Source organism: Salmo trutta, chromosome 10 (assembly GCF_901001165.1).
Source record: "Salmo trutta chromosome 10, fSalTru1.1, whole genome shotgun sequence".
Lineage (NCBI taxonomy): Eukaryota > Metazoa > Chordata > Actinopteri > Salmoniformes > Salmonidae > Salmo > Salmo trutta.
In genome coordinates, this window is record NC_042966.1 from 44,830,817 (window position 1) to 44,854,550 (window position 23,734).

At 42.8% G+C, this 23,734-nt stretch overlaps 1 long non-coding RNA gene across 1 annotated transcript in view; it reads right to left on the bottom strand.

Annotated features, from left to right (window-relative positions):
- Positions 1-6,485: 6,485 nt before the first annotated feature.
- Positions 6,486-23,734, bottom strand: part of LOC115201765 (uncharacterized) — a 79,020-nt gene continuing 61,771 nt past the window's right edge. The window contains exon 3 of the long non-coding RNA XR_003879812.1: positions 6,486-6,663. This is a non-coding gene — a long non-coding RNA (uncharacterized LOC115201765). The remainder of the gene's footprint in view (positions 6,664-23,734) is intronic.

Consider the following 23,734-nt stretch of genomic DNA (forward strand, 5'->3'; position numbering starts at 1 on the left):
ACATTTTTCACCCTGTTTTCTTAATATCTTATTTTGGGAGAAGAGAGAGAGAGAGAGAGAGAGAGCCTTTATGTATATCTGAATATTTACTATGTCCCAAATGGGCCAATATTCTCTATATACTATAAATATAGGGCACTACAACTCTATGGTCCAGGTCTAAAGTATTGCACTATATAGGGAATAGGGTACCATTGAGAATGCAGACACACTTTTGCTGTTCTAAAAAATATTTAAGAGTGATCATTATGAACCTTGTTATGTAAGAGATGATCCTGAATATCTGTGTCACGTCCTGATCATAGTAAGATGTTATTTTCTATGGTAGAGTAGGTCAGGGCGTGACAGGTTTTTTTCTCTGTATGTTTTGTATTTCTATGTTTAGGTTCTAGTTTTGTATTTCTATGTTGGGGTTTTGTTTGGGATGATCTCCAATTAGAGGCAGCTGGTCCTCGTTGTCTCTAATTGGAGATCATACTTAAGTAGGGGTTTTTCCAACTGGGTTTTTTGGGTGATTCATTTTGAGTTGTGTATGTGTTCATCTCTGCGTCACGGTTTGTTGTTTTTTTAATTTCAGTGTATTTATATATTGCATAGTTTCACAGTATAAATAAAAATGTGTAACGACACACACGCTGCACTTTGGTCCGCTCATTCCTACAACAACCGTGACAACCTGGAATACAGATGAATATTAGTTTGAAAAGGAAGATGGTGTGTAAGGGAACAGACCGCCTGCTATCCTCTCTCTCTCTCTCTCCTCCCTGTTTTCTCTCATCTCCTCTCTCTGTCTCTCTCTCTCTCTCTCCTCTTGTCCTTTCTCTCTCCTCCCTGTTTTCTCTCATCTCCTCTCTCTGTCTCTCTCTCTCTCCTCTTGTCCTTTCTCTCTCCTCCCTGTTTTCTCTCATCTCCTCTCTCTGTCTCTCTCTCTCTCCTCTTGTCCTTTCTCTCTCCTCCCTGTTTTCTCTCATCTCCTCTCTCTGTCTCTCTCTCTCTCTCCTCTTGTCCTTTCTCTCTCCTCCCTGTTTTCTCTCATCTCCTCTCTCTGTCTCTCTCTCTCTCTCTCCTCTTGTCCTTTCTCTCTCCTCCCTGTTTTCTCTCATCTCCTCTCTCTGTCTCTCTCTCTCTCCTCTTGTCCTTTCTCTCTCCTCCCTGTTTTCTCTCATCTCCTCTCTCTGTCTCTCTCTCTCTCCTCTTGTCCTTTCTCTCTCCTCCCTGTTTTCTCTCATCTCCTCTCTCTGTCTCTCTCTCTCTTCTCTGTATTGAAAATTAAATACATAAATCTCGAATTTACATAAGTATTCACACCCCTGAGTCAATACTTTGTAGAAGCACGTTGGGTAGTGATTACAGCTATGAGACTTTCTGGGTAAGTCTGTAAGAGCTTTACACACCTGGATTGTATAACATTTGCCCATTATTATTTTCAAAATTCTTCAAGCTCAAGTTGGTAAAAATAACACTAATATCTAGATTAGATAAGTATTCAACTCTCTGAGTCAATACATGTTAGAATCACCTTTGGCAGCGATTACAGCTGTGAGTCTTTCTGAGTAAGTCTCTAAGAGCTTTCCACATCTGGATTGTGCAATATTCGGCCATTATTCTTTTCTAAATTTTTCAAGCTCTGTCAAATTGGTTGTTGATCATTGCTAGACAACCATTTTCAGGTCTTGCCACAGATTGTCAAGCAGATTTAAGTCAAAACTGTAACTCGGCCACTCTGTCTTCTTGGTAATCAACTCCAGTGTGTATTTGGCCTTGTGTTTTAGGTTTTTGTCCTGCTGAAAGGTGAATTCATCTCCCAGTGTCTGGTGGAAAGCAGACTGAACCAGGTTTTTCTCAAGGATTTTGCCTGTGGTTAACTCCATTCTGTTTCTTTTTTATCCTGAAAAACTCCCCAGTCCTTAACGATTACAAGCATACCCATAACATGATGCAGCCACCAATATGCTTGAAAACATGGAGAGTGGCACTCAATAATGTGTTGTATTGGATTTGCCCCAAACATAACGCTTAACTACATATTCTTTTCAAAATTCTTCAATGTCTGTCAAATTGGTTGTTGATCATTGCTCGACAACCATTTTCAGGGTGAAGAGGAGGCGGATGAAGATGGGGCGAAGGTCGGGCTGCCTTCTGAGAATTCGTAGGCGATCGAATAAACCCCCACTTCCCTCCATTCTGCTAGCAAACGTGCAAACATTGGACAATAAAATGGACGAGTTATTGGGAAGATTAAACTACCAACGGGACAATAAAAACTGTAACATTTTATGCTTCACGGAGTTGTGGATGAACGATGACAACATCAACATACAGCTGGCTGGTTATACAATGTACCGGCAGGATAGAACAGTGGCGTCTGGTAAGGCAAGGGGCGGCGGTCTGTGTATTTTTGTAAACAACAGCTGGTACACAATATCTAAGGAAGTCTCAAGCTATTGCTCGCCTGAGGTAGAGTATCTCATGATAAGCTGTAGCTCACACTATCTACCGAGAGAGTTTTCATCTGTATTCTTTGCAGCTGTTTACATACCACCACAGTCAGAGACTGGCACTAAGACAGCATTGAATGAACTGTATTCTGCCATAAGCAAACAAGAAAACGCTCACCCAGAGGCGGCGCTCCTAGTAGCTGGGGACTTTAATGCAGGGAAACTTAAATCAGTTTTTACCAAATTTCTATCAGCATGTTAAATGTGCGACCAGAGACAAAAGAACTCTGGACCACCTATACTCTACACACAGAGACGCATACAAAGCTCTCACCATCCATTTGGCTTATCTGACCATAATTCTATCCTCCTGATTCCTGCTTACAAGTAAAAATTAAAGCAGGAAGCACCAGTGACTAGATCAATAAAAAAGTGGTCAGATGAAGCAGATGCTAAGCTACAGGACAGTTTTGCTTGCACCGAATATTCCGGGATTCCTCCGATGGAATTGAGGAGTACATCACATCAGTCATTGGCTTCATCAATAAGTGCATTGATGATGTCGTCCCCACATTGACTGTACGTACATACCCCAACCAGAAGCCATGGATTACAGGCAGCATCCGCACTGAGCTAAAGGCTAGTGCTGCCGCTTTCAAGGAGCGGGACTCTAACCCGGAAGCTTATAAGAAATCCCGCTATGCCCTCTGACAAACCATCAAACAGGCAAAGCGTCAATACAGGACTAAGATCGAATCGTACTACACTGGTTCTGATGCTCGTCGGATGTGGCAGGGTTTGCAAAACATTACAGACTGCAAAGGGAAGCACAGCCGAGATCTGCCCAGTGACACGAGCCTACCGGGCGGGCTAAACTACTTCTACGCTCACTTCGAGGCAAATAACACTGAAACATGCATGAGAGCACCAGTTGTTCTGGAAGACTGTGTGATCATGATCTCCGCAGCCAATGTGACTAAGACCTTTAAACAGGTCAACATTCACAAGGCCGCAGTGCCAGACGGATGACCAGGACGTGTACTGTGAGCATGTGCTGACCAACTGGCAAGTGTCTTCACTGACATTTTCAACCTCTCCCTGTTCTAGTCTGTAATACCAACATGTTTTAAGCAGACCACCATTGTCCCTGTGCCGAAGAACACTAAGGTAACCTGCCTAAATGACTACCGACCCATAGCACTCACGAATGTAGCCATGAAGTGCTTTGAAAGGCTGGTCATGGCTCACATCAACAGCATCATCCCAGAAACCCTAGACCCACTCCAAGATGATTGTGGACTACAGGAAAAAGAGGACCGAGCACGCCCCCATTCTCATCGACAGGGCTGCAGTGGAGCAGGTTGAGAGCTTCAAGTTCCTTGGTGTCCACATCACCAACAAACTAACATGGTCCAAGCACACCAAGACAGTCATGAAGAGGGCACGACAAAACCTATTCCCCCTCAGGAGACCGAAAAGAGTTGGCATGGGTCCTCAGATCCTCAAAAGGTTCTACAGCTGCACCATCGAGAGCATCCTGACTGGTTGCATCACTGCCTGGTATGGCAACTGCTCGGCCTCCGACCGCAAGCGACTACAGAGGGTAGTGTGAACGGCCCAGTACATCACTGGGGCCAAGGTTCCTGCCATCCAGGACCTCTATACCAGGCAGTGTCAGAGGAAGGCCCTAAAAAGTGTCAAAGAACCAGCCACCCTAGTCATAGGCTGTTCTCTCTGCTACCGCATGGCAAGCGGTTCCGGAGTGCCAATAAACAGTTAATACCCCCAAGCCATAAGACTCCTGAACGTCTAGTCAAATGGCTACCCAGACTATTTGCAGTGACCCCCCCTCCACACCACTGCTACTCTCTGTTATTATCTATGCATAGTCACTTTAATAACTCTACCTACATGTACATACTATCTCAAATAACCTGTGCCCACCTGTATATAATCTCGCTATTGTTATTTCACTGCTGCTGTTTAATTACTTGTTACTTTAATCTTTTATTGTTATCTGATTTTTTTTTTTTTTAAACTGCATTGTTGGTTAGGGGCTCTTAAGTAAGCATTTTACTGTAAGGTCTACACCTGTTGTATTCGGCGCAAGTAACATTTGATTTTAACTTATTTAGGCTTGCCATAACAAAGGGGTTGAATACTTACTGACTTTCAGCTTTTCATTTTTTTAAATTAATTGGTAAAAATGTCGAAAACGAAATTCAACTTTTACATTATGGGGTATTGTGTGTAGGCCAGTCACAAAAATCGTCCGTGGCATTTCTAATACACAGGCCAATTATTTTCCTCGAGGCCCTGATACCATTACGTTAGACAGTAACACTGGGCTAAAAATGGACCAGTACCTGTTAGAGCTCTACTGGAAAAGTGCTGACAGAATCCTCACCACCTAGTGGCAACATGAGGCACTGCATACATCTCTTTATCCATTTTTTATTTTTTTTACCTTTGTTTAACTGGGCAAGTCAGTTAAGAACAAATTCTTATTTACAATGACGGCCTACCGGGGAACAGTGGGTTAACTGCCTTGTTCAGGGGCAGAACGACAGATTTTTTACCTTGTCAGCTCAGGGATTCGATCTTGCAACCTTTTTGGTTACTAGTCCAACGCTCTAACCACTAGAACCCTGTTCCTTATATAGTGCACTACTTTAGACCAGAGCCCTATGTCACCCTATTCCCTATATAGTGCACTACTTTAGACCAGAGCCCTATGTCACCCTATTCCCTATATAGTGCACTACTTTAGACCAGAGCCCTATGTCACCCTATTCCCTATATAGTGCACTACTTTTGCCCAAAGCCCTATGGGACCCTATTCCCTATATATATTGCTCTACTTTTGCCCAGAGCCCTATGGGACCCTATTTCCTATATATAATGCACTACTTCGGCCAAGGGCCCATAGGGGATGTAGGGAATAGGGTGTCATTTGGGACGCACCCCAGAGGTATTGAATTTCCCATTATTTAAAAATAAGCTATGGAGGTGATTTCTGGGTTCCAAGGTGGTAGGAGTAATGGTACGTGTGTGTGTTCATTCCTGTGTGTGGTGTGTGTGTGTGTTCATTCCTGTGTGTGGTGTGTGTGTGTGTGTGTGTGTGTGTGTGTGTGTGTTCATTCCTGTGTGTGTGTGTGTGTGTGTGTGTGTGTGTGTGTGTGTGTGTTTGTGTGTGTGTGTGTGTGTTCATTCCTGTGTGTGTGTGTGTGTGAGCGTGTGTGTGTGTGTGTTCATTCCTGTGTGTGTGTGTGTGTGTGTGTGTGTGTGTGTGTGTGTGTGTGTGTGTGTGTGTGTGTGTGTGTGTGTGTGTGTGTGTGTGTGTGTGTGTGTGAGAGAATGTTCCAGAAAGCAGAACTCACTACGTAACAACTAGAAAACACAGCTCCTTTTAGGAACTAACGGAGAGAGAAAAAGCAGAAATCAGCAATAAAAGCTTTGACGCAGGAAGAAGCCCGAGTCGCTGTTCTGTGTGAGCTACTATAAGAATAGAAGCATGAACGTGTTCCCCACCATGTAGAATGTAACATAGATATACGTATTACTGTTCAATCAACTAACATGTAGAATGTAACATAGATATACGTATTACTGTTCAATCAACTAACATGTAGAATGTAACATAGATATACGTATTACTGTTCAACCAACTAACATGTAGAATGTAACATAGATATACGTATTACTGTTCAATCAACTAACATGTAGGATGTAACATAGATGTAGTTACCCTCTAGATCAGGGTCTGTATAGATGTAGTTACCCTCTAGATTAGGGTCTGTATAGATGTAGTTACCCTGTAGATCAGGGTCTGTATAGATGTAGTTACCCTCTAGATCAGGGTCTGTATAGATGTAGTTACCCTCTAGATCAGGGTCTGTATAGATGTAGTTACCCTGTAGATCAGGGTCTGTATAGATGTAGTTACCCTCTAGATCAGGGTCTGTATAGATGTAATTACCCTCTAGATCAGGGTCTGTATAGATGTAGTTACCCTCTAGATCAGGGTCTGTATAGATGTAGTTACCCTCTAGATCAAGGTCTGTATAGATGTAGTTACCCTCTAGATCAGGGTCTGTATAGATGTAGTTACCCTCTAGATCAGGGTCTGTATAGATGTAATTACCCTCTAGATCAGGGTCTGTATAGATGTAGTTACCCTCTAGATCAGTGTCTGTATAGATGTAGTTACCCTCTAGATCAGGGTCTGTAATTATAAATTGATTTGCATTACACTACGTCACCACCCATAGCTTTTGATTCACAACAATTCAGTCTGGTGGAGACACACCACTGGTGGGAAAAATAGCATTTTCTCCGTCGCCAATTGGATGGAAACCTAGCTAGAGTCTCCAGAACCAGGCCCAGCACACAGAGCAAGCAGATTAAGGAGGGGTTTTATATACGAGGAGGACGAGGAAGACAGAATAGCTGCGCTGAGGGGGAGGAAGAAGAGCAGAAGAGACAGATGATGAAGAAGATTGAAGAGACATGTCAGAGCCATTGAAGAGGAGCTGATGAAATGTCAACATATTATTGTAGGTGATTTGATTGCAGTTATATTATTTTATTCCCCCCCCCTGCAGAACTTCAAGGCCACAGTGAAAAGGTAAGTGATCTGCCTCCTGTCTCTCTTCTGTGGTTCTAAACCCAACCCCACAGCAGCACTGACTCCGGAATGTTCTTCAAGAGTGCCGTACACCATATCTGGTTGTCACGTCCTGGCCAGTATAAGGGTTAATTGTTTGTGTAGTTTGGTCAGGACATGGCAGAGGGTATTTGTTTTATGTGGTTAGGGGTGGTGTGTTTGTTGTAGGGCAGTTGATTTAGGTATTCCAGGGTTTTTGGGCACTGTTTGTTTTTCAGGTATTCTATGTTTAGTCTAGTGTGTCTGTTTCTATGTTTGGGTTCATTGGTGGTTGGGACTCTCAATTGAAGGCAGGTGTTGTCTATTTGCCTTTGATTGAGAGTCCCATATATGAGGGTGTGTTTGTGTTTGTCTTTTGTGAGAGATTGATTTTGCAATGCTTTTTATATATAGCCTGCAAAACTGTCATTCGTCGTTCTTTTCTTGTTTTCTCGTGTTCAACGTCATTTAATAAATTAAGATGATGAGCACCAACTCTACTGCGTATTGGTCCACGTTCTCAGACGACGATTTCTCTATATCATCGGAAGATGAAGAAACTTGTGACACTGGTCCACAGCTGGTCTCTGGTCAAACACCTGGGCAAGCTACCAGTTTGAAGTCTGGAAGAAGATGCAGGGGATTGTGAAGTACAGTAATTCTATGTGTTATTTAACCATGAACAAGTTCATTTACTTATAAAACATTTACCCCCAAAGAATAAAACACTTACAGTGCATTCGGAAATTATTCAGACCCCTTGACTTTTTAAACTTTTTCTTTTGTTACAGCCTTATTCTAAAAAATATGAAATTGTTTTTTTCCCTCATCAATCTACACACAATATCCCATAATGTCACGTCCTGACCAGCAGAGGGCGTATTGCTTAGTCTAGGTCAGGATGTGGCAAGGGGTTTGTGTTTGTTAAATGTTGTGTGGGTGATTGGGACTTCCAATTGAAGGCAGGTGTGTATAGTTGCCTTTGATTGGAAGTCCTATATAGGTGTGTGTGTTTGTCTTTGGGGTTGTGGGGAATTGTTTTTTGCACTTGCTTTGTGAGCCTGCAAAACTGTTTGCTGTCGTGAGTACTGTTTTTGGTTTTTCCGTGGATACTTTACTTGTTTTGTTAATTAAAGAAACATGAGTGTCCACACTTCCGCTGCGCCTTGGTCCTTCTCTCTCATGTATGACATTTTCAACGATGAGTACGACTTATTCTGTGACAGAATTCCCCACCACCAAACCAGGACCAAGCAGCGGAAGAAGGCTGGCGAGGACTGGGAGACACGACGGGTAAGGGAGACTGAGAGGCACCCCCAAGATTTTTTTAGGGGGGGGGCACAAGGGCTGTTTGATGGGGCAAGAGCTGCCCGCCAGTCAACAGTCGCCAGAGCTGCCCGCCAGTCAGTCGCCAGAGCTGCCCGCCAGTCAACAGTCACCAGAGCTGCCCGCCAGTCACCAGAGCTGCCCGCCAGTCAACAGTCACCAGACTGCCCTGAACTGCCAGAGTGGCCAGACTGCCCTGAACTGCCAGAGTGGCCAGACTGCCCTGAACTGCCAGAGTGGCCAGACTGCCCTGAACTGCCAGACTGCCCTGAACTGCCAGACTGCCCTGAACTGCCAGACTGCCCTGAACTGCCAGAGTGGCCAGACTGCCCTGAACTGCCAGAGTGGCCAGACTGCCCTGAACTGCCAGAGTGGCCAGACTGCCCTGAACTGCCCTGAACTGCCAGACTGCCCTGAACTGCCAGCCTGCCCTCCGGTCCAGCCCGAGTGGCCCTCCTGCCCTCCGGTCCAGCCCGAGGGGCCCTCCTGACCCCCGGCCCAGCCCGAGTGGTCTGTCTGCCAGGGTCAGCCCGAGTGGCCCGTCTGCCCGGCGCAGCTATCGGCGCCATCAAAGTGGGCGACGCCGAAGGTGGAGCGAGGTCCACGGCCTGCACCTGAGCCACCTCCAGGATAGGTGGGTTGGGGAGGGAGGGTGTAGCACAGTGCCGTCGTTGACGGCAGCCACCCTCCCTTCCCTCCCTTTTTGTTTAGGGGGTATTGTTTGTTGTTTTTTGTTGGGGTATTGGGGATTTTCTTGTGTTTTTCTTTTTTAGGTGCATCCTGGAGTCTGCACCTTGAGGGGGGGGGGTACTGTCACGTCCTGACCAGCAGAGGGCGTATTGCTTAGTCTAGGTCAGGATGTGGCAGGGGGTTTGTGTTTGTTAAATGTTGGGTTGATGATTGGGACTTCCAATTGAAGGCAGGTGTGTATAGTTGCCTTTGATTGGAAGTCCTATATAGGTGTGTGTGTTTGTCTTTGGGGTTGTGGGGAATTGTTTTTTGCACTTGCTTTGTGAGCCTGCAAAACTGTTTGCTGTCGTGAGTACTGTTTTTGTTTTTTCCGTGGATACTTTACTTGTTTTGTTAATTAAAGAAACATGAGTGTCCACACTTCCGCTGCGCCTTGGTCCTTCTCTCTCATGTATGACATTTTCAACGATGAGTACGACTTATTCTGTGACACATAATGACAAAGCAAAAAAAATTGTTTTTTATTGTTGCAAATGTATTAGAAATAAATAAAAAACGGAAATATCATATTTACATAATTAATCAGACCCTTTGCTCAGTACTTTGTTGAAGAATCTTTGGCAGCGATTTCAGTCTTCTTGACGCTTCAAGTTTGGCACACCTGTATTTGAGGAGTTTCTCCCATTCTTCTCTGCAGATCCTCTCAAGCTCTGTCAGGTTGGATTGGGAGCGTCGCTGCACAGCTATTTTCAGGTCTCTTAAAAGATGTTTGATCAGGTTCAAGTCTGGGCTCTGGCTGGGCCACTCCAAGGACATTCAGAGACTTGTCCCGAAGCCACTCCTGTGTTGTCTTGGCTGTGTGCTTAGGGTCGTTGTCCTGTTGGAAGGTGAACCTTCACCCCAGTCTGAGGTCTGGAGCAGGTTTTCTTCAAGGATCTCTTTGTACTTTTGCTCGGTTCATCTTTCCCTCGATCCTGACTAGTCTCCCAGTCCCTGCCTCTGGAAAACATCCCCACAGCAAGATACTGCCACCACCACGTATGGCATTGAACATGCCATACAAAAGGGATTTTAGTTAATTATATAAAAAGTACCTTGGTCCTCCTTTCTTTTTTAATGACCAATTTACGCCTTTTACCAAAGTGTACCTTCCGTCTACCAAAACATACTGTTATGTACCTTAGCACCTTCTTTCTACCAAAACATACTGTTATGTACCTTAGCACCTTCCGTCTACCAAAACATACTGTTATGTACCTTAGCACCTTCCGTCTACCAAAACATACTGTTATGTACCTTAGCACCTTCCGTCTACCAAAACATACTGTTATGTACCTTAGCACCTTCCGTCTACCAAAACATATTGTTATGTACCTTAGCACCTTCTTTCTACCAAAACATATTGTTATGTACCTTAGCACCTTCCGTCTACCAAAACATACTGTGTACCTTCCCTTCCTCCTTTTTTTCCAGCCTAATAAAAGTCCATCTTATAAAACACATTATGCAGGTCTGAATTCCAGCCTAATAAAAGTCCATCTTATAAAACACATTATGCAGGTCTGAATTCCCATTTTAGCGCAGGGAGGATTTCTCCCTCCTCTCTCCTGATGCTTTATAGCCCTGACTTATTCTCTATGTTCCAGATCAATCTAAATGATGCCTTTTCATATGTTTGGAAAGCAACCATGTTAGCATGACACCAATTGAGGACCCCTTCCTTCCTTCCTTCCTCCCTCCCTCCCTCCCTCCCTCAAACCTTCCTCCCTCCCTCCATCCCCAAATGTTCTCTACTTCAACACATTTACAGAGACTGCTCATCCCAAATGACACCCTATTCCCTTTATAGTGCACTACTTTGGACTAGAGCCGTAGGGTCCCTATATGGGCCCTGGTCAAAAGGAGTGCACTATAAAGGGAATAGGGTGCGAGTTGGGACACAGGCCAGAGTTCTGAATGCAAAATGTATTTGCGTATCAAATACAAGATAAACCTGGGATGTTTGTCATTAGTATTAATGGAATCATATTTATTTATTCTGTTTGTTTATTTGTTTGTTTTTTTGCTTGTTATGATGATTTGATTTCCAAAAGGAGAGTGTCAGAACTGGTTATGGTAATGAAGAGAAGAGAGTCACCAGGGATTAGGGAGATATCAGGTGTGTGTGTGCGTGTGCGTGTGTGTGTGTGTGTGTGTGTGTGTGTGTGTGTGCGTGCGTGCGCGTGCACATGCGTGCGTGCGTGTGTGTGTGTGTGCGCGCGTGCGTGTGTGTGTGTTTTTGTGTGCGTGCGTGTGTGCGTGTGTGTGTGTGTGCGCGTGCGTGCGTGTGTGTGTTTTTGTGTGCACAGTGGGACTGTCCTTGTCTCTGGTTGGAGGCTAACAGCCACCCCTCTCCCTGCCTCCCCCTATATCGTGCACCATATAGGGAACAGGGTGCCATAGGGCTCTGGTCTAAAGTAGTGCACTATATAGGGAATAGGGTGCCATAGGGCTCTGGTCTAAAGTAGTGCACTATATAGGGAATAGGGTGCCATAGGGCTCTGGTCTAAAGTAGTGCACTATATAGGGAATAGGGTGCCATTTGTGATGCAGAGGCATTTATTCAGCAGGTGGGTAATTGGGACAGAGCTCTGTTCTGGGTGCCGCGGTGGGGACTGAGTGTGTGTGTGTGTGAGTGTGTGTGTGTGTGTGTGTGTGTGTGTGTGTGTGTGTGTGTGTGTGTGGATCTGAGGGGGTTGGTTGTCTCTAATGTCACTCCAGAGGGCCATCACTGTGCCTGTGTTTTCAGCAAAAGATTTTTGACATTTTAAACGTAAGCTGTCAATGTACTATAAGACAAACCATTTGCTAGCTATAGTAAGTAATGTGTATCCATGTATTGAAAAGTACTGTAATCACAACCAAAATCATTCTCTGTTGAGTTTGTATTAAATTATACCAATTAGACTGTTTTAAATACTCCACAACGAGTCTAATTTCTCAATGTGTCGCATAACATCTCTCAAGAATACAAAATCACTTTCGTCAAGAAGAAAAAACATTCCTGAAACTACAGTATTACTGGATTTTATTATCAGGGCTTTAACTTCAACTTGATTTAAACCTGCATTTTCTGGAAACACTGAAATCAACTACAAATTCAGCTGTAAAATAACCCTATCAGATCCTCCTTCCTCGTTCAACACCCTCCTCCTCCTCCTCCTCCTCCTAACACTCCTTCAGAAATTATTAAAGAGTTCATCTGTGATATTCTCAAAGGTCAGAGCGACAACAAAGCGACAGAAAGATGACTCTCCTTGTCTGTGGTGCTTGAGGAAGGAAGGAAGGAAGGAAGGAGAAGGTCTGTTTCCCAAATGGCACCATATTGCTCATTGTAGTGGACTACTTAGGGAAGAAGGTGTCCCAGTTCTTCCATGTCACCCACTGAGCATGTTTGGGATGCTCTGGATCGACATGTACGACAGCGTGTTCCAGTTCTCGCCAATATCCAGTAACTTCTCACAGCCATTGAAGAGGTGTGGGACAACATTCCACCGGCCACAATCAACATCCTGATCAACTGTGAAGGAGATGTGTCGCGCTGCATGAGGAAAATGGTGGACACACCAGATGCTGACTGGTTTTCTGATCCACACCCCTACCTTTTTATTTAAGGTATCTGTGACCAACAGATACATATCTGGCAGGAAATGGAACACAGTGTGTTGTACATGTCAATCCAGAGCATCCCAAACATGCTCAATGGGTGTCATGTCTGGTGAGAATGCAGGCTTCCAGGAATTGTGTACAGATCCTTGTGACATGGGGCCATGCATAATCATGCTGAACCACAAGATTTACATTTAAGTCATTTAGCAGACGCTCTTATCCAGAGCGACTTACAGTAGTGAATGCATACATTTCATTTCGTGCATTTTTTTAATTTATTTTTTTGTACTGGCCCCCCATGGGAATCGAACCCACAACCCTGGCGTTGCACACACCATGCTGGCATTGCAAACACCATGCTCTACCAACTGAGCCAAATGGTGGTGGCGGATGAATGGCACATCAATGGGCCTCAGAATCTCGTGACGGTATCGCTGTGCGTTCAAATTGCCATCGATAAAATGCAATTGTGTTTGTTGTACGTAGCATATGCCTGCCCATACCATAACCCCACCACCACCATGGGGCCCATACCATAACCCCACCTCCACCATGGGGCCCATACCATAACCCCACCTCCACCATGGGGCCCATACCATAACCCCACCTCCACCATGGGGCCCATACCATAACCCCACCTCCACCATGGGGCCCATACCATAACCCCACCACCACCATGGGGCCCATACCATAACCCCACCACCACCATGGGGCCCATACCATAACCCCACCACCACCATGGGGCCCATACCATAACCCCACCACCACCATGAGGCCCATACCATAACCCCACCACCACCATGAGGCCCATACCATAACCCCACCACCACCATGGGGCCCATACCATAACCCCACCACCACCATGGGGCCCATACCATAACCCCACCACCACCATGAGGCCCATACCATAACCCCACCACCACCATGGGGCCCATACCATAACCCCACCTCCACCATGGGGCCCATACCATAACCCCACCTCCACCATTAAAATATTGATCATTTATTTGACGTAGACGCCCGCCAAACAGAAAACACATTAATCTCAGTTAAAGCATTTGAGCGAGTGAAACAGCACCTCTCTGTCTCAGTATGTGTAGACCATGTATCTGATGCTGTCTGGACAGTGAAACAGCACCTCTCTGTCTCAGTATGTGTAGACCATGTATCTGATGCTGTCTGGACAGTGGAACAGCACCTCTCTGATGCTGTCTGGACAGTGAAACAGCACCTCTCTGATGCTGTCTGGACAGTGAAACAGCACCTCTCTGTCTCAGTATGTGTAGACCATGTATCTGATGCTGTCTGGAATACATAGGCTACATGCAGTGCATTTGGAAAGTATTCAGACCCCTTGACTTTTTTCACATTTTATTCTTAAATGGAAAACATTTTCCTCATCAATCTACACACAATACCTCATAATGACAAAGCAAAAACAGGTTTTTAGAAATGCTTGTAATTGTATTGCAAATAAAAACAGAAATACCTTATTTATATAAGTATTCAGACCCTTTGCTACAAGACTTGACATTGAGCTCAGGTGCATCCTGTTTCCATTGATCATCCTTGAGATGTTTCCACAACTTGATTGGAGTCTACCTGTGGTAAATTCAATTGATTAGACATGATTTGGGAAGGCTCACACCTGTCTATATAAGGTCCCACAGTTGACAGTGCATGTCAGAGCAAAAACCAAGCCATGAGGTCGAAGGAATTGTCCATAGAGCTCCGAGACAGGATTGTGTCGAGGCACAGATCTGGGGAAGGGTACCAAAACATTTAGGCATTACTGAAGGTCCCCAATAACACGGTGGCCTCCATCATTCTTAAATGGAAGAAGTTTGGAACCACCAAGACTCTTCCTAGAGCTGGCCGCCCGGCCAAACTGAGCAATCAGGGGAGAAGGGCCTTGGTCAGGGAGGTGACCAAGAACCCAATGGTCACTCTGACAGAGCTCTAGAGTTCCTTTGTGGAGATGGGAGAGTGTTCCAGAAGGACAACCATCTCTGCAGCACTCCACCAATCAGGCCTTTATTGTTGAGTGGCCAGACGGAAGCCACTCCTCAGTAATAGGCACATAACAGCCCACTTGGAGTTTGCCAAAAGGCTCATAAAGGACTCAGACCATGAGAAACAAGATTTTCTGGTCTAATGAAACCAATGTTAAACTCTGGCCTGAATGCCAAGCATCACATCTGGAGGAAACCTGGCACCAACCCTACGGTGAAGCATGGTGGTGGCAGCATCATGCTGTGGGGATGTTTTTCAGCAGCAGGGACTGGGAGACTAGTCAGGATCGAGGCAAAGATGAACAGAGCAAAGTACAGAGAGGTCCTTGATGAAAACCTGCTCTAGAGTGCTCAGGACCTCAGACTGGGGCGAAGGTTCACCTTCCAACAGGACAACGACCCTAAGCACACAGCCAAGAAATGTGTGGAGTGGTTGAAAAACAAGTTTTAATGACTCCAACATAAGTGTATGTAAACTTCAGACTTCAACTGTACGTGTGCTCGGGGCCACCTCGCCAGGGAGAAGACCACCCAACGGTTGCTGCGGCGTTTCTATTGGCCGAGGATTACCCAAGATGTCGCTAAGTATTGCAAATCATGTGACACCTGCCAATGCACTGCTCTCAAGCCAACTTACCGTAACCCTTTTATCTCTCTCCCAATTATAGAGACCCTGTTTGAACGTATAGCCATGGACCTGGTGGGATCTCTTCCGCGTTCGGCGCGCCGACATGAGTACATCTTGGTCCCAGATCTGTTTGTTCTGTCTTGACGACTCCCATTCTAGCCTGGTTCCAGATATGTTTGTGCTGTCTTGACAACTCCCATTCTAGCCTGGTTCCAGATCTGTTTGTGCTGTCTTGACAACTCCAATTCTAGCCTGGTTCCAGATCTGTTTCTGCTGTCTTGACGACTCCAATTCTAGCCTGGTTCCAGATCTGTTTGTGCTGTCTTGACGACTCCCATTCTAGCCTGGTTCCAGATCTGTTTGTGCTGTCTTGACAACTCCTATTCTAGCCTGGTTCCAGATATGTTTGTGCTGTCTTGACAACTCCTATTCTAGCCTGGTTCCAGATATGTTTGTGCTGTCTTGACAATTCCTATTCTAGCCTGGTTCCAGATATGTTTGTGCTGTCTTAACAACTCCATATGGTCTTTGCCATTGTAGCTCAGGTCTGGGAGTGGTCATCCTATGTTTTTTAATGAGGAAATTGTTCACTAAATCTACACACCTACAGCCCTAATCTAGTCCTGCCCCATAATTTCTCCTTCCCTCACTTCATTCTCTCTCCTTATTTTCTCTCTTACTCCCCCATCTCCCCCTACTCCCCTAAACGTCAACCTCTCCCTCTCTGACTCTATCTCTCCCTCTTCTCTCTCTGACTCTCTCTGTCTGTCTCTCTCTTGCTCTCCCTCCTCTCTCTCTGACTTTCTCTCTCTCTCTGACTTTTTCTCTCTCTCTGACTTTCTCTCTCTCTCTGACTTTCTCTCTCTCTCTGACTTTCTCTCTCTCTCTCTCTCTCTTCTCACTCTCTCTCTCTCTCTCTCTCTTCTCACTCTGACTCTCTCTCTGTCTCTCTCTCTTTCTCCTAACATCTCTCTCTCTCGCTCTCTCTTTCTTTCTGTCTCTCTCTGTCTCTCTGTCTCTCTCTTTCTGTCTCTCTCTCCTCCTCTCCTCGCTGTCCCTCCTCTCTCTCCCTGCCCCTCCTCTCCTCTCTATCCCTCCTCTCTCTCTGTCCCTCCTCTCTGTCCCTCCTCTCCTCTCTCTCTCTCTGTCCCTCCTCTCTTCTCTGCCCCCCCTCTCCTCTCTGTCCCCCCTCTCCTCTCTGTCCCTCCTCTCTCTCTCTCTCTCTCTCTCTCTCTCTCTCTCTCTCTCTCTCTCTGTCCAGAGCTTCTCTACTAATCCTGGGGGTGTATTGTGAGGGTGTGTGTGATGTGTCGTTAATGAATCTCTGGTTGCTGCAGAGAGAATATGGGTCACCTCATCGCTGCTACTACAATAACTGTTAGTTATCAAGACTTGGCTTGGGAGTCCCAACGGGTGGTTTTAAAACTCCAGGAACTTTCAATACATTTCTTGGTTTTCTGATTATTCCCTCTTTGAATCTGGGAATCCTCCAACCGGGATTTCAGGAAAAACAGGAAATGTATTTAAAGTTCCAGGAATACCAACAGTAACCATTTGCTATTCCCGAACTGCAGTGGCACCAAGGCAGAACGGTCACTGGAGTAATGATAGTGTCACAAATAATGTCGTTGTGTTGAAGGGAGGACCAATATGCAGCGGGAATGTGGATACTCATCTTTTTAATAAAACACGAGTGAAGCATCCACAGGAAAATAACAATAAACAATACTCACGACAAGAACAGTGTGGCAGGCTAAACAAAAGCAGTGCTCACAAACAACTACCCATAACCACAAAGAAAAAAAACACACACCTGTTTATAGGACTCCCAATCAGAGGCAACTAGAAACACCTGCCTCCAATTGAGAGTCCAGCACCCAACCTACACATAGAAAACCTCTGCCACGTCCTGACCAAAACTAAAACAATTACTCCCTCTGCTCCCTCTGCTGGTCAGGACGTGACAGATAGATTATCTCTGCCACTGCTAACCGTATGTATCATCCTCCAAAGCATTGGATTTTTATAAACATTTCCCACCACAGACTTTCACTGGCGTGCTGTTTCTACCATAGTAGACAGGTAGTCTGGGTAATGTAGTTATTGAAATATGATTTATTTAATCGAAGCATTATGTTGTGTGTTTTATAAACTGGGTGGTTCGAGCCCTGAATGCTGATTGGCTTAAAGCCGTGGTATATCGTATACCAAGGGCATGACAAAACAATACTACGCTGATTTATGGAAAAGTTTTAATAAGGTCATATCATATCATATATCATTTATATATAATTTAGATATTCGATTTTTTATTTTAGGTCCCCTTTACGTATAAAAAGAAAATAGTACAGCATTATTGAATAAAATATTGAATGTGTCCTTTACTACTACAGCCCATAGAAACACATTGAATAACACATTCATAAAAGACTCAAAAAGAGAGTAAAAAATAAAATAAAGATTTCACTTTTTGACACATATTTAACCGCTTATTCCTGTTGGCAGAAAACTACCTCCATACTTCCATTCATTTGTATAGGTTACCTTCAGACGTGACACTTGTGGGGGTCGTAGAGTAAAACAGAGAACACCGTCGTGTAGGTCAAACCTTTCGGATGCTACTGACGTTTTTTGTGAGGAGGGGAGGGTAGTAGAAGGAGGGGGAGGAGGAATGGAGGGGGAGGGGGAATGGAGGGGGAGGGGGGAGGAGGAGGAGGAGGAGGAATGGAGGGGGAGGAGGAGGGGAGGGTAGTAGAAGGAGGGGGAGGAATGGAGGGGGAGGGGGGAGGGGGAGGAGGAATGGAGGGGGAGGAGGAATGGAGGGGAGGGTAGTAGAAGGAGGGGGAGGAGGGATGGAGGGGGAGGGGGGAGGCTGAGGAGGAGGAGGAGGAGGGGGAGGAGGAAAGGAGGGGGAGGAAAGGGGAAAGAGGAGGAGGAGGGGGGGTAGAGGAGGAGGAGGAGGAGTGGGAGGTCTAATTCATAGGCAGGGCCTATTGGAGGAGGAGGAGGGGGAGGAGGAGGAGGGGGGTAGTGGAGGAGGAGGAGGAGGAGGAATGGAGGGGGAAGAGGAGGGGAAAGAAGAGGAGGGGGGAGGAGGAGGAGGAATGGAGGGGGAGGAGGAGGGGAGGGTAGTAGAACGAGGGGGAGGAGGAGGGGGAGGAGGAGGGAAAGAGGAGGGGAAAGAGGAGGGGGGGAGAAGGAGGGGGGGAGGAGGAGGAGGAATGGAGGGGGAGGAGGAATGGAGGGGGAAGAGGAGGGGAAAGAGGAGGGGGAGGAGGAGGGGAAAGAGTAGGAGGGGGAGGAGGGGGGGAAGGAGGAGGAGGGGGAGGGGTGACTGTCAGCCCCCAACAAGAGACAAGGACAGTCCCACTGTATGCACCCCCACCACGGCACCCAGAACAGAGCTCTGTCCCAATTACCCACCTGCTGAATAAATGCCACTACATCACAAATGGCACCCTATTCCCTATATAGTGCACTACTTTAGACCAGAGCCCTATGGCACCCTGTTCCCTATATAGAGCACTACTTTAGACCAGAGCCCTATGGCACCCTATTCCCTATATAGTGCACTACTTTAGACCAGAGCCCTATGGCACCCTGTTCCCTATATAGTGCACTACTTTAGACCAGAGCCCTATGGCACCCTATTCCCTATGTAGAGCACTACTTTAGACCAGAGCCCTATGGCACCCTATTCCCTATATAGTGCACTACTTTAGACCAGAGCCCTATGGCACCCTATTCCCTATATAGTGCACTACTTTAGACCAGAGCCCTATGGCACCCTGTTCCCTATATTCTATTCTAAATATAGTTATTCTATTCTATTCTAAAATATAGTTATTCTATTCTATTCTATTCTAAATATAGTTATTCTATTCTATTCTAATATAGTTATTCTATTCTATTCTATTCTAAATATAGTTATTCTATTCTATTCTATTCTAAATATAGTTATTCTATTCTATTCTATTCTAAATATAGTTATTCTATTCTATTCTATTCTATTCTATTCTAAATATAGTTATTCTATTCTATTCTATTCTAAATATAGTTATTCTATTCTATTCTATTCTAAATATAGTTATTCTATTCTATTTCTAAATATAGTTATTCTATTCTATTCTATTCTAAATATAGTTATTCTATTCTATTCTAATATAGTTATTCTATTCTATTCTATTCTAATATAGTTATTCTATTCTATTCTATTCTAAATATAGTTATTCTATTCTATTCTATTCTAAATATAGTTATTCTATTCTATTCTAAATATAGTTATTCTATTCATTCTATTCTAAATATAGTTATTCTATTCTATTCTATTCTAAATATAGTTATTTCTATTCTATTCTATTCTAAATATAGTTATTCTATTCTATTCTAAATATAGTTATTCTATTATATTCTATTCTATTCTATTCTATTCTAAATATAGTTATCTATTCTATTCTATTCTAAATATAGTTTATCTATTCTATTCTAAATATAGTTATTCTATTAATATATGTATTCTATTCTATTCATTCTAAATATAGTTATTCTATTCTATTCTAAATATAGTTATTCTATTCTATTCTAAATATAGTTATTCTATTCTATTCTATTCTAAATATAGTTATTCTATTATATTCTAAATATAGTTATTCTATTCTATTCTATTCTAAATATAGTTATTCTATTCTATTCTAAATATAGTTATTCTATTCTATTCTATTCTAAATATAGTTATTTATTTTCTATTCTAAATATAGTTATTCTATTCTATTCTAATATAGGTATTCTATTCTATCTATTCTAATATAGTTATTCTATTCTATCATTCTAATATAGTATCTATTCTATTCTATCTAAATATAGTTATTTCTATTTCTATTCTATTCTAAATATAGTTATTCTATTCTATTCTAAATATAGTTATTCTATTCTATTCTATTCTAAATATAGTTATTCTATTCTATTCTATTCTAAATATAGTTATTCTATTCTAAATATAGTTATTCTATTATATTCTATTCTATTCTATTCTATTCTAAATATAGTTATTCTATTCTATTCTATTCTATTCTATTCTAAATATAGTTATTCTATTCTATTCTAAATATAGTTATTCTATTCTATTCTAAATATAGTTATTCTATTCTATTCTATTCTAAATATAGTTATTCTATTCTATTCTATTCTATTCTATTCTAAATATAGTTATTCTATTCTATTCTATTCTAAATATAGTTATTCTATTCTATTCTATTCTAAATATAGTTATTCTATTCTATTCTATTCTAAATATAGTTATTCTATTCTATTCTATTCTAAATATAGTTATTCTATTCTATTCTAAATATAGTTATTCTATTCTATTCTATTCTAAATATAGTTATTCTATTCTATTCTAAATATAGTTATTCTATTCTATTCTATTCTAAATATAGTTATTCTATTCTATTCTAAATATAGTTATTCTAGTCTATTCTATTCTAAATATAGTTATTATTTTCTATTCTAAATATAGTTATTCTATTCTATTCTAAATATAGTTATTCTATTCTATTCTATTCTAAATATAGTTATTCTATTCTATTCTATTCTATTCTATTCTATTCTAAATATAGTTATTCTATTCTATTCTATTCTAAATATAGTTATTCTATTCTATTCTAAATATAGTTATTCTATTCTATTCTATTCTAAATATAGTTATTCTATTCTATTCTATTCTAAATATAGTTATTCTATTCTATTCTATTCTAAATATAGTTATTCTATTCTATTCTATTCTAAATATAGTTATTCTATTCTATTCTATTCTATTCTATTCTAAATATAGTTATTCTATTCTATTCTAAATATAGTTATTCTATTCTATTCTATTCTATTCTATTCTATTCTAAATATAGTCATTCTATTCTATTCTAAATATAGTTATTCTATTCTATTCTATTCTATTCTATTCTATTCTAAATATAGTTATTCTATTCTATTCTATTCTAAATATAGTTATTCTATTCTATTCTATTCTATTCTAAATATAGTTATTCTATTCTATTCTAAATATAGTTATTCTATTCTATTCTATTCTAAATATAGTTATTCTATTCTATTCTATTCTAAAAATAGTTATTCTATTCTATTCTATTCTAAATATAGTTATTCTATTCTATTCTAAATATAGTTATTATTTTCTATTGTAAATATTGTTATTATTTTCTATTGTAAATATTGTTATTATTTTCTATTGTAAATATAGTTATTATTTTCTATTGTAAATATTGTTATTATTTTCTATTGTAAATATTCTATTCTCTTCTTCATTCTCTTCTTCTTTAGCTTTCCAGACCAGTAAACTTTTTGCACGGCAACACAACATTGTTCATTCGTGTATTTCCTCCAATGGTGACTAGCTAATACTTCTGCTGTCTGTCTGCTTCAGGCACTCTGTTCTGTTTAGCAAAACAATGCTACGTTAATTAGTTTATTTCCTCCATTGGTGATTAACGAACAATTATTCTCTCCGTCTGTATAACGCCAACTGTTTGAGTTTAGCCTCAGAACCTTATGAGTGAAGATGATGATGAATGATGGGGACTTTCACATCTAGCCCCAATTAGTGAGACAGACGTCCTTTTCTGTCCATCCCTCCATCGCTCGTGCCACCCTTCCCTTGCTCTCTCGCCATCCTTCTCTCTCTCCACGTCTACCAGAGGGGTGGGTTGATACATGTCCGTCAGTCACCCTCTCTGTCACCTCTCTCCCTACCTTCCTCACACTCTCTCTCTCTCTCTCTCTCTTTCTCTTTGTCTCTCTCTCTCTCTCTCTTTGTCTCTTTCTTCCTGTCTCTCTCTCCCTCCCTTCTTCCCCCTTTCCCTATCTCCAGGCTCTTAGAACTGTCACAGCCAGGCCTCATCATTTAGTCCTCCCACAATGCTCGCTGTTGCCAGACTGCCACTAACCACTGTACGATTCTACATACTCCTCTCAGGAGACACTTGACTGCAGACAATACAGTTGTAGTATGTGAATGTGATCCCTGCAGGGTTAAACCCACGACCTTGGTAGTGCCACCCTTTGTCCAACAGTCAAAAAGGGCAATATCTCTCGTAGATAGACCACGTAAACAAACGATACCGTAGATCTGTCATGAATCGTGATATAATGACATTCCAGTGCTTTTGACAAATCACAATTTCGCAGGTGTTAGCATCTTTCAAATTTCGGGAAAAGGGGGGGACATTAGGTCCCTAGACTTGCCCGTAACTTGTAAAGTGAAAGGGGGGGAGGTCTTCGTTCCTGTTCTGATCCTCATTCTATCTCTTCTCTTAACATGTCTGGACCCAGAACTTAATTAAGCATCTGACCAATTCAGCGAGACTTTAGCTCTGGGTTAACTGAGATTACACAACACTACAGTACTGTATGTGATAGAAGGATTTATCACCAGAGCAGGATGGTAACAGGACTCTGACTGTGGTACATCCAGGATGGATGGTAACAGGACTCTGACTGTGGCACATCCAGGATGGATGGTAACAGGACTCTGACTGTGGTACATCCAGGATGGATGGTAACAGGACTCTGACTATGGTACATCCAGGATGGATGGTAACAGGACTCTGACTATGGTACATCCAGGATGGTAACAGGACTCTGACTGTGGTACATCCAGGATGGTAACAGGACTCTGACTATGGCACATCCAGGATGGTAACAGGACTCTGACTGTGGCACATCCAGGATGGTAACAGGACTCTGACTGTGGCACATCCAGGATGGTAACAGGACTCTGACTGTGGCACATCCAGGATGGTAACAGGACTCTGACTGTGGCACATCCAGGATGGATGGTAACAGGACTCTGACTGTGGTACATCCAGGATGGATGGTAACAGGACTCTGACTATGGTACATCCAGGATGGTAACAGGACTCTGACTGTGGCACATCCAGGATGGATGGTAACAGGACTCTGACTGTGGTACATCCAGGATGGTAACAGGACTCTGACTGTGGCACATCCAGGATGGTAACAGGACTCTGACTGTGGCACATCCAGGATGGATGGTAACAGGACTCTGACTGTGGTACATCCAGGATGGATGGTAACAGGACTCTGACTGTGGCACATCCAGGATGGATGGTAACAGGACTCTGACTGTGGCACATCCAGGATGGATGGTAACAGGACTCTGACTGTGGTACATCCAGGATGGATGGTAACAGGACTCTGACTATGGTACATCCAGGATGGTAACAGGACTCTGACTGTGGCACATCCAGGATGGATGGTAACAGGACTCTGACTGTGGCACATCCAGGATGGATGGTAACAGGACTCTGACTATGGTACA